Below are 13,756 nucleotides of genomic sequence, written 5' to 3'. Positions count from 1 at the left end.
CCTGAATATTAGTTATCGGAAGTCGTATCAGTCCCACCTTCTTCGAATAATCAAATTTCTCTTGCATTAAACGCCCACGGTCGTCTGCCTTTCCACTTTTTGTAGCTTTCCTCTACTATTTCATATTCTTTAATTAATATCTATCGACTCCAATTTCGCATCAAATATAAATAATACTTAATTAAAGAGTTCCATACCTGTGTAACGTTAGGAAATGATTGAAAGCACCATTAAATGAGTAATTTTAGGAAATGATTGTTACTGTGTTATTTCCTGTAATTCATGGATAATGATCACTAAAACAGTGACTGAAACACCGCAACAACATCTTACCCAGATATGCATTTCTGAATAATATCCAGGTTCACAAAAATAATCGCTGAAAGAAAAATGGAAATACTGAAACATCACCTTCTCAATAGAAAGTCTAGCTGTGAAGCATTCAATAAAAAGGCGACTTGATAATGTGGCGAAATAGCTCAGTTGGGAGAGCGTTAGACTGAAGATCTAAACGTCCCTGGTTCGATCCCGGGTTTCGGCAGAGCCATAATCCTCGGTAGTATAGTGGTGAGTATCCCCGCCTGTCACGCGGGAGACCGGGGTTCGATTCCCCGCCGGGGAGATGCTTTGTAAAATATTTCAATATATTTCAACAGCATCATTTTTCTCTTGTGTACTCGCATAATATTTAAAATGGTGATAAAATCATTATAATAAATAAAAAATAAATTCTTCTAATTTGCAATGAAAGAAAAATTTTTGAAAACAAGATTTCAGTAAGGATAAAATAGTTTTACTTCAAAATCGATGAAGAATTTAACAATCGGTAATTATGGAAAATTATTTTACTTCATATTCTCAGAAAACCGAATTCAATACGGTATGTTTCTTTAACTAAATATAAGATACTTTAACTAAAATTCTTTAAATTTCACCTGCAACTGACCTTCTACGCTTCTTTTCCCCACTCCAAAGAAAAAAATGTTAAAAAGAGCTATTGTTTCCGATTTCGATAAAATCACGCTAAAAATAGATGAAGATTTTTCCAACATATGCATTACCTTTCTCCGAAATTATGTAAATGCTTTTCCCAATGGAACGTAATTTAATCATTTGTAATTTTAAAACTTTTAATACTAAAACTTTCTTTGCGATTTTGCATAATAACGTAGGTTTTGGGATTTCAGTTTTGTTCTTTTTACCTCCCTCAACTACAGTTAAGCATTGCCAGTTTAATCAGCTCTCATTATGTGTAAATATAATTTTACAGTTTGTATCTTGAATCTCAAAGGCAGTCATTGTTACACAAAAGAGACTATCATATCTGTGTAGCTGAAAACGTTCACAGAAGTTAAAGTAAAATCTAAATATGAAAAGCATTTTATAATCCTCAACTAAATCCTATGCTACTTTTACAGGTGTAAAAACAGCAGAAATATAGACAGTGCTTACGAAAAAAAAAAAAAAAAAAAAAACCCTCATTCAGTAACCCATCTTGACGATTTCCTGAAGGACGCTACACATAAGAAAGGATCATATCTTATGAAGACTGCTGAGAAAAATGTCAAATTTATGAACATAATATATTTCCTTGAAAGCATTAGTTATGCCGAATATCAGCAAGACATAAGAGAAGTGTATTCTTCGTCTTGTTTAGATTTTAAATGTTGATGCTAGTCTAAGCATCTTCTTGACAGAGAAGTTATTAAATACAAGAAAAAAAGTAAATATAATGTGAATAAATATATATGTCCCAGAAGATTCGCACGATCACACATAAATACTAATTAGGCGATACAAAGAAACTAAGATGCTGAATATTTAGTATGATAAAATTTCAACAGTTTAATTTTGGAAATTAAACTTTCCACATAGATATATATATATATATATTCGAACGTTCAGAATCATTATGCAATGCAAAATATATTCTCCATAAAGGCATTACAAAACACAAATAAAGAAAAATGACAAGAAAAATATATTTCAAAATGCATGACCACGAATCATACTTAGACACCATATTTGTGCGCATACTACACTAGCGTACACTCGCCCATTTGTATGCTCGGGCTTCTTCACGACATTCGCCGACTTTAAAATAAAATCACTAACCGCAAACATACGGATGACAGAAGGAGGTGGAGTATTGCTTGTAGATTACAGGAAGGCTCATCTCAAGAGCAGGTGGTTACAGAGTTCAATGTAACAGCCAGAGTCGACTGAAATTTGTGTAACAGTTTCAGACCGAGATATCTGTGTCAAGAAGACCGGGATCCACAACGACGAATAACGTATATTATTAGGCATTTTCAGCGCGGACACAGAGTACTGCTTCAGGTGCACAGCTCTCACGTGAGCTGTTTGCTTCCACTGAAATACGAGTTTTATGGTCTAAAGTTGCCAAACGCCTTTATGAGGTAGGAGCGTATGCCGGAACACGCGCTCTTTGCGTCCTACTCACTGCAGCGATCAAGAGAGCGCGTTTAGCATAGTGCAGACAAGACGCGCCTTGGAGTAGACTTCGGAAAATCACCGCGTTTTCCATGCATCAGAAGACATTCAGCCTGGACACTATTTCAGCGTACCTGTAACAAAAGAGAGCGTGGAAAACTTTAACATTCCTTCCTCATCAGGGAAAAGATCATTAGAGTGGTACAGGTGTAATGGTTCGGGCATTCGTTATGTTGGACCGCCGAACACCCCTGCATCTGCTTGACGAAAGCTCTCTCACTGATCTGAGGTGCAGAGAGGAAATCCTAAATCCTTATGTTGGACTTTTCATGGGCCGCAGTTTGTGCCGGAGTCCTCTTAATGGCGACAACGCTCATCCACATAGGGATCAGTTGGTAAACGTAAACAACAAGAACGGTTATAGAGAGTTCACAGCCCTATATTCCACTTTTCACCTGCATTGGCTTTGGGTCCTTATTAATGCAAAACAACACTCCTCTACATAGGAGTAAGCTGGTCGATGATTGCCAAGAGATTCATTCATGAAATGGCCAGCCAGTCAGTCATCTTCTCAACAGAAAGTCTAGATACGAAGCATTCAATAATAAGGCGGCTTCATAATGTGCCGAAATAGCTCAGTTGGGAGAGCGTTAGACTGAAGATCTAAAGGTCCCTGGTTCGATCCCGGGTTTCGGCAGAGCAATAATTCTCGGTAGTATAGTGGTGAGTATCCCCGCCTGTCACGCGGCAGACCGGGGTTCGATTCCCCGCCGGGGAGATGCTTTTTAAAATATTTCAATGTATTTCAACAGCATCTTGTCTACTCACATAATATTTAAAACGGTGATAAAGTCATTATAATAAATAACAAATATATTCTTCTAATTTGCAACGTAGGTAAAATTTTTAAAAACAAAATTTCGTTAAGAATAAAATAGTTTTACTTCAAAATCGATGAAGAATTTGACAATCAGTAATTATGTAAAATTATTTTCACCTTAACCCTATAGAATATGTCTACGACGCTTTTCGGAGGGCAAATTCATCTCGTTATCCCCCTTTGAGAAGCAGGAGACGGGGACGCCTCAACAAAATCTTGTCCAGTACGCCGTCACGCTGTGTATGCGGTCTCCCTGTAGTAACAGCGGACCATACTGCCTGTTAGATTAATTTTCAGTAAAATAATACAAAGTGGATTTTAAAATTCCCTGGACTATGAGCTTTACTCACATTCATGAGTACACAATTACTACGTAATCATGAGTACATACTATATCCTTCATTTTCCAATCATATTATTATCCAAACAACCGTGAACGTTTCGATCTGAAAAATGCACCAAACGAACAGAAAATCTATGCAGATCTTCCCAAATAAGTGCTGAGATAACCGGAGAAGGTTGTAGCAAGCAACAGAGAAATCATCGTATATATGAAAATTTGAAAGGCATTTTGAAGAAAGTTCCGAATGAGAATGTATAAAGTGTACAAGGTGCCTGTTTCGTAGCATTTTATCGAGCTGAATGTTATTAAATGTGTAATAAATAAGACGAATGTGTATTTTACTACTGAATAGATAGACATGTATAGGAAATTCTCCGACTTCAGATAAAGAATGTATTCAAAGTTACACTATATGTAAATAAAAATAGCGAAATGTTTCATATACGTCATTTTCTTCATTTGATGCATTCCTTTTCCTGAATATTAGTTATCGGAAGTCGTATCAGTCCCACCTTCTTCGAATAATCAAATTTCTCTTGCATTAAACGCCCACGGTCGTCTGCCTTTCCACTTTTTGTAGCTTTCCTCTACTATTTCATATTCTTTAATTAATATCTATCGACTCCAATTTCGCATCAAATATAAATAATACTTAATTAAAGAGTTCCATACCTGTGTAACGTTAGGAAATGATTGAAAGCACCATTAAATGAGTAATTTTAGGAAATGATTGTTACTGTGTTATTTCCTGTAATTCATGGATAATGATCACTAAAACAATGACTGAAACACCGCAACAACATCTTACCCAGATATGCATTTCTGAATAATATCCAGGTTCACAAAAATAATCGCTGAAAGAAAAATGGAAATACTGAAACATCACCTTCTCAATAGAAAGTCTAGATGTGAAGCATTCAATAAAAAGGCGACTTGATAATGTGCCGAAATAGCTCAGTTGGGAGAGCGTTAGACTGAAGATCGAAAGGTCCCTGGTTCGATCCCGGGTTTCGGCAGAGCCATAATCCTCGGTAGTATAGTGGTGAGTATCCCCGCCTGTCACGCGGGAGACCGGGGTTCGATTCCCCGCCGGGGAGATGTTTTGTAAAATATTTCAATATATTTTAACAGCATCATTTTTCTCTTGTGTACTCGCATAATATTTAAAATGGTGATAAAATCGTTATAATAAATAAAAAATAAATTCTTCTAATTTTCAATGAAAGAAAAATTTTTGAAAACAAGAGTTCAGTAAGAATAAAATAGTTTTACTTCAAAATCGATGAAGAATTTAACAATCGGTAATTATGGAAAATTATTTTACTTCATATTCTCAGAAAACCGAATTCAATACGGTATGTTTCTTTAACTAAATATAAGATACTTTAACTAAAATTCTTTAAATTTCACCTGCAACTGACCTTCTACGCTTCTTTTCCCCACTCCAAAGAAAAAAATGTTAAAAAGAGCTATTGTTTCCGATTTCGATAAAATCACGCTAAAAATAGATGAAGATTTTTCCAACATATGCATTACCTTTCTCCGAAATTATGTAAATGCTTTTCCCAATGGAACGTAATTTAATCATTTGTAATTTTAAAACTTTTAATACTAAAACTTTCTTTGCGATTTTGCATAATAACGTAGGTTTTGGGATTTCAGTTTTGTTCTTTTTACCTCCCTCAACTACAGTTAAGCATTGCCAGTTTAATCAGCTCTCATTATGTGTAAATATAATTTTACAGTTTGTATCTTGAATCTCAAAGGCAGTCATTGTTACACAAAAGAGACTATCATATCTGTGTAGCTGAAAACGTTCACAGAAGTTAAAGTAAAATCTAAATATGAAAAGCATTTTATAATCCTCAACTAAATCCTATGCTACTTTTACAGGTGTAAAAACAGCAGAAATATAGACAGTGCTTACGAAAAAAAAAAAAAAAAAAAAACCCTCATTCAGTAACCCATCTTGACGATTTCCTGAAGGACGCTACACATAAGAAAGGATCATATCTTATGAAGACTGCTGAGAAAAATGTCAAATTTATGAACATAATATATTTCCTTGAAAGCATTAGTTATGCCGAATATCAGCAAGACATAAGAGAAGTGTATTCTTCGTCTTGTTTAGATTTTAAATGTTGATGCTAGTCTAAGCATCTTCTTGACAGAGAAGTTATTAAATACAAGAAAAAAAGTAAATATAATGTGAATAAATATATATGTCCCAGAAGATTCGCACGATCACACATAAATACTAATTAGGCGATACAAAGAAACTAAGATGCTGAATATTTAGTATGATAAAATTTCAACAGTTTAATTTTGGAAATTAAACTTTCCACATAGATATATATATATATATATTCGAACGTTCAGAATCATTATGCAATGCAAAATATATTCTCCATAAAGGCATTACAAAACACAAATAAAGAAAAATGACAAGAAAAATATATTTCAAAATGCATGACCACGAATCATACTTAGACACCATATTTGTGCGCATACTACACTAGCGTACACTCGCCCATTTGTATGCTCGGGCTTCTTCACGACATTCGCCGACTTTAAAATAAAATCACTAACCGCAAACATACGGATGACAGAAGGAGGTGGAGTATTGCTTGTAGATTACAGGAAGGCTCATCTCAAGAGCAGGTGGTTACAGAGTTCAATGTAACAGCCAGAGTCGACTGAAATTTGTGTAACAGTTTCAGACCGAGATATCTGTGTCAAGAAGACCGGGATCCACAACGACGAATAACGTATATTATTAGGCATTTTCAGCGCGGACACAGAGTACTGCTTCAGGTGCACAGCTCTCACGTGAGCTGTTTGCTTCCACTGAAATACGAGTTTTATGGTCTAAAGTTGCCAAACGCCTTTATGAGGTAGGAGCGTATGCCGGAACACGCGCTCTTTGCGTCCTACTCACTGCAGCGATCAAGAGAGCGCGTTTAGCATAGTGCAGACAAGACGCGCCTTGGAGTAGACTTCGGAAAATCACCGCGTTTTCCATGCATCAGAAGACATTCAGCCTGGACACTATTTCAGCGTACCTGTAACAAAAGAGAGCGTGGAAAACTTTAACATTCCTTCCTCATCAGGGAAAAGATCATTAGAGTGGTACAGGTGTAATGGTTCGGGCATTCGTTATGTTGGACCGCCGAACACCCCTGCATCTGCTTGACGAAAGCTCTCTCACTGATCTGAGGTGCAGAGAGGAAATCCTAAATCCTTATGTTGGACTTTTCATGGGCCGCAGTTTGTGCCGGAGTCCTCTTAATGGCGACAACGCTCATCCACATAGGGATCAGTTGGTAAACGTAAACAACAAGAACGGTTATAGAGAGTTCACAGCCCTATATTCCACTTTTCACCTGCATTGGCTTTGGGTCCTTATTAATGCAAAACAACACTCCTCTACATAGGAGTAAGCTGGTCGATGATTGCCAAGAGATTCATTCATGAAATGGCCAGCCAGTCAGTCATCTTCTCAACAGAAAGTCTAGATACGAAGCATTCAATAATAAGGCGGCTTCATAATGTGCCGAAATAGCTCAGTTGGGAGAGCGTTAGACTGAAGATCTAAAGGTCCCTGGTTCGATCCCGGGTTTCGGCAGAGCAATAATTCTCGGTAGTATAGTGGTGAGTATCCCCGCCTGTCACGCGGCAGACCGGGGTTCGATTCCCCGCCGGGGAGATGCTTTTTAAAATATTTCAATGTATTTCAACAGCATCTTGTCTACTCACATAATATTTAAAACGGTGATAAAGTCATTATAATAAATAACAAATATATTCTTCTAATTTGCAACGTAGGTAAAATTTTTAAAAACAAAATTTCGTTAAGAATAAAATAGTTTTACTTCAAAATCGATGAAGAATTTGACAATCAGTAATTATGTAAAATTATTTTCACCTTAACCCTATAGAATATGTCTACGACGCTTTTCGGAGGGCAAATTCATCTCGTTATCCCCCTTTGAGAAGCAGGAGACGGGGACGCCTCAACAAAATCTTGTCCAGTACGCCGTCACGCTGTGTATGCGGTCTCCCTGTAGTAACAGCGGACCATACTGCCTGTTAGATTAATTTTCAGTAAAATAATACAAAGTGGATTTTAAAATTCCCTGGACTATGAGCTTTACTCACATTCATGAGTACACAATTACTACGTAATCATGAGTACATACTATATCCTTCATTTTCCAATCATATTATTATCCAAACAACCGTGAACGTTTCGATCTGAAAAATGCACCAAACGAACAGAAAATCTATGCAGATCTTCCCAAATAAGTGCTGAGATAACCGGAGAAGGTTGTAGCAAGCAACAGAGAAATCATCGTATATATGAAAATTTGAAAGGCATTTTGAAGAAAGTTCCGAATGAGAATGTATAAAGTGTACAAGGTGCCTGTTTCGTAGCATTTTATCGAGCTGAATGTTATTAAATGTGTAATAAATAAGACGAATGTGTATTTTACTACTGAATAGATAGACATGTATAGGAAATTCTCCGACTTCAGATAAAGAATGTATTCAAAGTTACACTATATGTAAATAAAAATAGCGAAATGTTTCATATACGTCATTTTCTTCATTTGATGCATTCCTTTTCCTGAATATTAGTTATCGGAAGTCGTATCAGTCCCACCTTCTTCGAATAATCAAATTTCTCTTGCATTAAACGCCCACGGTCGTCTGCCTTTCCACTTTTTGTAGCTTTCCTCTACTATTTCATATTCTTTAATTAATATCTATCGACTCCAATTTCGCATCAAATATAAATAATACTTAATTAAAGAGTTCCATACCTGTGTAACGTTAGGAAATGATTGAAAGCACCATTAAATGAGTAATTTTAGGAAATGATTGTTACTGTGTTATTTCCTGTAATTCATGGATAATGATCACTAAAACAGTGACTGAAACACCGCAACAACATCTTACCCAGATATGCATTTCTGAATAATATCCAGGTTCACAAAAATAATCGCTGAAAGAAAAATGGAAATACTGAAACATCACCTTCTCAATAGAAAGTCTAGCTGTGAAGCATTCAATAAAAAGGCGACTTGATAATGTGGCGAAATAGCTCAGTTGGGAGAGCGTTAGACTGAAGATCTAAACGTCCCTGGTTCGATCCCGGGTTTCGGCAGAGCCATAATCCTCGGTAGTATAGTGGTGAGTATCCCCGCCTGTCACGCGGGAGACCGGGGTTCGATTCCCCGCCGGGGAGATGCTTTGTAAAATATTTCAATATATTTCAACAGCATCATTTTTCTCTTGTGTACTCGCATAATATTTAAAATGGTGATAAAATCATTATAATAAATAAAAAATAAATTCTTCTAATTTGCAATGAAAGAAAAATTTTTGAAAACAAGATTTCAGTAAGGATAAAATAGTTTTACTTCAAAATCGATGAAGAATTTAACAATCGGTAAGTATGGAAAATTATTTTACTTCATATTCTCAGAAAACCGAATTCAATACGGTATGTTTCTTTAACTAAATATAAGATACTTTAACTAAAATTCTTTAAATTTCACCTGCAACTGACCTTCTACGCTTCTTTTCCCCACTCCAAAGAAAAAAATGTTAAAAAGAGCTATTGTTTCCGATTTCGATAAAATCACGCTAAAAATAGATGAAGATTTTTCCAACATATGCATTACCTTTCTCCGAAATTATGTAAATGCTTTTCCCAATGGAACGTAATTTAATCATTTGTAATTTTAAAACTTTTAATACTAAAACTTTCTTTGCGATTTTGCATAATAACGTAGGTTTTGGGATTTCAGTTTTGTTCTTTTTACCTCCCTCAACTACAGTTAAGCATTGCCAGTTTAATCAGCTCTCATTATGTGTAAATATAATTTTACAGTTTGTATCTTGAATCTCAAAGGCAGTCATTGTTACACAAAAGAGACTATCATATCTGTGTAGCTGAAAACGTTCACAGAAGTTAAAGTAAAATCTAAATATGAAAAGCATTTTATAATCCTCAACTAAATCCTATGCTACTTTTACAGGTGTAAAAACAGCAGAAATATAGACAGTGCTTACGAAAAAAAAAAAAAAAAAACCCTCATTCAGTAACCCATCTTGACGATTTCCTGAAGGACGCTACACATAAGAAAGGATCATATCTTATGAAGACTGCTGAGAAAAATGTCAAATTTATGAACATAATATATTTGCTTGAAAGCATTAGTTATGCCGAATATCAGCAAGACATAAGAGAAGTGTATTCTTCGTCTTGTTTAGATTTTAAATGTTGATGCTAGTCTAAGCATCTTCTTGACAGAGAAGTTATTAAATACAAGAAAAAAAGTAAATATAATGTGAATAAATATATATGTCCCAGAAGATTCGCACGATCACACATAAATACTAATTAGGCGATACAAAGAAACTAAGATGCTGAATATTTAGTATGATAAAATTTCAACAGTTTAATTTTGGAAATTAAACTTTCCACATAGATATATATATATATATATTCGAACGTTCAGAATCATTATGCAATGCAAAATATATTCTCCATAAAGGCATTACAAAACACAAATAAAGAAAAATGACAAGAAAAATATATTTCAAAATGCATGACCACGAATCATACTTAGACACCATATTTGTGCGCATACTACACTAGCGTACACTCGCCCATTTGTATGCTCGGGCTTCTTCACGACATTCGCCGACTTTAAAATAAAATCACTAACCGCAAACATACGGATGACAGAAGGAGGTGGAGTATTGCTTGTAGATTACAGGAAGGCTCATCTCAAGAGCAGGTGGTTACAGAGTTCAATGTAACAGCCAGAGTCGACTGAAATTTGTGTAACAGTTTCAGACCGAGATATCTGTGTCAAGAAGACCGGGATCCACAACGACGAATAACGTATATTATTAGGCATTTTCAGCGCGGACACAGAGTACTGCTTCAGGTGCACAGCTCTCACGTGAGCTGTTTGCTTCCACTGAAATACGAGTTTTATGGTCTAAAGTTGCCAAACGCCTTTATGAGGTAGGAGCGTATGCCGGAACACGCGCTCTTTGCGTCCTACTCACTGCAGCGATCAAGAGAGCGCGTTTAGCATAGTGCAGACAAGACGCGCCTTGGAGTAGACTTCGGAAAATCACCGCGTTTTCCATGCATCAGAAGACATTCAGCCTGGACACTATTTCAGCGTACCTGTAACAAAAGAGAGCGTGGAAAACTTTAACATTCCTTCCTCATCAGGGAAAAGATCATTAGAGTGGTACAGGTGTAATGGTTCGGGCATTCGTTATGTTGGACCGCCGAACACCCCTGCATCTGCTTGACGAAAGCTCTCTCACTGATCTGAGGTGCAGAGAGGAAATCCTAAATCCTTATGTTGGACTTTTCATGGGCCGCAGTTTGTGCCGGAGTCCTCTTAATGGCGACAACGCTCATCCACATAGGGATCAGTTGGTAAACGTAAACAACAAGAACGGTTATACAGAGTTCACAGCCCTATATTCCACTTTTCACCTGCATTGGCTTTGGGTCCTTATTAATGCAAAACAACACTCCTCTACATAGGAGTAAGCTGGTCGATGATTGCCAAGAGATTCATTCATGAAATGGCCAGCCAGTCAGTCATCTTCTCAACAGAAAGTCTAGATACGAAGCATTCAATAATAAGGCGGCTTCATAATGTGCCGAAATAGCTCAGTTGGGAGAGCGTTAGACTGAAGATCTAAAGGTCCCTGGTTCGATCCCGGGTTTCGGCAGAGCAATAATTCTCGGTAGTATAGTGGTGAGTATCCCCGCCTGTCACGCGGCAGACCGGGGTTCGATTCCCCGCCGGGGAGATGCTTTTTAAAATATTTCAATGTATTTCAACAGCATCTTGTCTACTCACATAATATTTAAAACGGTGATAAAGTCATTATAATAAATAACAAATATATTCTTCTAATTTGCAACGTAGGTAAAATTTTTAAAAACAAAATTTCGTTAAGAATAAAATAGTTTTACTTCAAAATCGATGAAGAATTTGACAATCAGTAATTATGTAAAATTATTTTCACCTTAACCCTATAGAATATGTCTACGACGCTTTTCGGAGGGCAAATTCATCTCGTTATCCCCCTTTGAGAAGCAGGAGACGGGGACGCCTCAACAAAATCTTGTCCAGTACGCCGTCACGCTGTGTATGCGGTCTCCCTGTAGTAACAGCGGACCATACTGCCTGTTAGATTAATTTTCAGTAAAATAATACAAAGTGGATTTTAAAATTCCCTGGACTATGAGCTTTACTCACATTCATGAGTACACAATTACTACGTAATCATGAGTACATACTATATCCTTCATTTTCCAATCATATTATTATCCAAACAACCGTGAACGTTTCGATCTGAAAAATGCACCAAACGAACAGAAAATCTATGCAGATCTTCCCAAATAAGTGCTGAGATAACCGGAGAAGGTTGTAGCAAGCAACAGAGAAATCATCGTATATATGAAAATTTGAAAGGCATTTTGAAGAAAGTTCCGAATGAGAATGTATAAAGTGTACAAGGTGCCTGTTTCGTAGCATTTTATCGAGCTGAATGTTATTAAATGTGTAATAAATAAGACGAATGTGTATTTTACTACTGAATAGATAGACATGTATAGGAAATTCTCCGACTTCAGATAAAGAATGTATTCAAAGTTACACTATATGTAAATAAAAATAGCGAAATGTTTCATATACGTCATTTTCTTCATTTGATGCATTCCTTTTCCTGAATATTAGTTATCGGAAGTCGTATCAGTCCCACCTTCTTCGAATAATCAAATTTCTCTTGCATTAAACGCCCACGGTCGTCTGCCTTTCCACTTTTTGTAGCTTTCCTCTACTATTTCATATTCTTTAATTAATATCTATCGACTCCAATTTCGCATCAAATATAAATAATACTTAATTAAAGAGTTCCATACCTGTGTAACGTTAGGAAATGATTGAAAGCACCATTAAATGAGTAATTTTAGGAAATGATTGTTACTGTGTTATTTCCTGTAATTCATGGATAATGATCACTAAAACAGTGACTGAAACACCGCAACAACATCTTACCCAGATATGCATTTCTGAATAATATCCAGGTTCACAAAAATAATCGCTGAAAGAAAAATGGAAATACTGAAACATCACCTTCTCAATAGAAAGTCTAGATGTGAAGCATTCAATAAAAAGGCGACTTGATAATGTGCCGAAATAGCGCAGTTGGGAGAGCGTTAGACTGAAGATCGAAAGGTCCCTGGTTCGATCCCGGGTTTCGGCAGAGCCATAATCCTCGGTAGTATAGTGGTGAGTATCCCCGCCTGTCACGCGGGAGACCGGGGTTCGATTCCCCGCCGGGGAGATGCTTTGTAAAATATTTCAATATATTTCAACAGCATCATTTTTCTCTTGTGTACTCGCATAATATTTAAAATGGTGATAAAATCGTTATAATAAATAAAAAATAAATTCTTCTAATTTGCAATGAAAGAAAAATTTTTGAAAACAAGATTTCAGTAAGAATAAAATAGTTTTACTTCAAAATCGATGAAGAATTTAACAATCGGTAATTATGGAAAATTATTTTACTTCATATTCTCAGAAAACCGAATTCAATACGGTATGTTTCTTTAACTAAATATAAGATACTTTAACTAAAATTCTTTAAATTTCACCTGCAACTGACCTTCTACGCTTCTTTTCCCCACTCCAAAGAAAAAAATGTTAAAAAGAGCTATTGTTTCCGATTTCGATAAAATCACGCTAAAAATAGATGAAGATTTTTCCAACATATGCATTACCTTTCTCCGAAATTATGTAAATGCTTTTCCCAATGGAACGTAATTTAATCATTTGTAATTTTAAAACTTTTAATACTAAAACTTTCTTTGCGATTTTGCATAATAACGTAGGTTTTGGGATTTCAGTTTTGTTCTTTTTACCTCCCTCAACTACAGTTAAGCATTGCCAGTTTAATCAGCTCTCATTATGTGTAAATATAATTTTACAGTTTGTATCTTGAATCTCAAAGGCAGTCATTGTTAC

At 36.0% G+C, this 13,756-nt stretch overlaps 1 protein-coding gene and 11 non-coding genes across 12 annotated transcripts in view; 11 read left to right on the top strand and 1 right to left on the bottom strand.

Moving 5' to 3' along the window:
* Nucleotides 1–13,756, bottom strand: part of LOC118195034 (menorin-like) — a 248,185-nt gene that overhangs the window by 129,529 nt on the left and 104,900 nt on the right. The window lies entirely within an intron of this gene.
* Nucleotides 469–541, top strand: TRNAF-GAA (transfer RNA phenylalanine (anticodon GAA)). The gene has a single exon. It is a non-coding gene; the product is annotated as a tRNA-Phe (tRNA).
* On the top strand, nt 551–622 carry TRNAD-GUC (transfer RNA aspartic acid (anticodon GUC)). The gene has a single exon. It is a non-coding gene; the product is annotated as a tRNA-Asp (tRNA).
* Nucleotides 3,079–3,151, top strand: TRNAF-GAA (transfer RNA phenylalanine (anticodon GAA)). The gene has a single exon. It is a non-coding gene; the product is annotated as a tRNA-Phe (tRNA).
* On the top strand, nt 4,621–4,693 carry TRNAF-GAA (transfer RNA phenylalanine (anticodon GAA)). The gene has a single exon. It is a non-coding gene; the product is annotated as a tRNA-Phe (tRNA).
* On the top strand, nt 4,703–4,774 carry TRNAD-GUC (transfer RNA aspartic acid (anticodon GUC)). Its single transcript has one exon. It is a non-coding gene; the product is annotated as a tRNA-Asp (tRNA).
* On the top strand, nt 7,230–7,302 carry TRNAF-GAA (transfer RNA phenylalanine (anticodon GAA)). The gene has a single exon. It is a non-coding gene; the product is annotated as a tRNA-Phe (tRNA).
* Nucleotides 8,772–8,844, top strand: TRNAF-GAA (transfer RNA phenylalanine (anticodon GAA)). Its single transcript has one exon. It is a non-coding gene; the product is annotated as a tRNA-Phe (tRNA).
* TRNAD-GUC (transfer RNA aspartic acid (anticodon GUC)) lies at nt 8,854–8,925 on the top strand. The gene has a single exon. It is a non-coding gene; the product is annotated as a tRNA-Asp (tRNA).
* On the top strand, nt 11,378–11,450 carry TRNAF-GAA (transfer RNA phenylalanine (anticodon GAA)). Its single transcript has one exon. It is a non-coding gene; the product is annotated as a tRNA-Phe (tRNA).
* On the top strand, nt 12,920–12,992 carry TRNAF-GAA (transfer RNA phenylalanine (anticodon GAA)). Its single transcript has one exon. It is a non-coding gene; the product is annotated as a tRNA-Phe (tRNA).
* Nucleotides 13,002–13,073, top strand: TRNAD-GUC (transfer RNA aspartic acid (anticodon GUC)). The gene has a single exon. It is a non-coding gene; the product is annotated as a tRNA-Asp (tRNA).

The sequence above is a fragment of the Stegodyphus dumicola genome, chromosome 7 (genome assembly GCF_044657685.1).
Source record: "Stegodyphus dumicola isolate Sdum_Otavi_A_Nest chromosome 7, ASM4465768v1".
Taxonomy (NCBI): domain Eukaryota; kingdom Metazoa; phylum Arthropoda; class Arachnida; order Araneae; family Eresidae; genus Stegodyphus; species Stegodyphus dumicola.
This window is presented reverse-complemented; position numbering and strand designations above follow the sequence as displayed.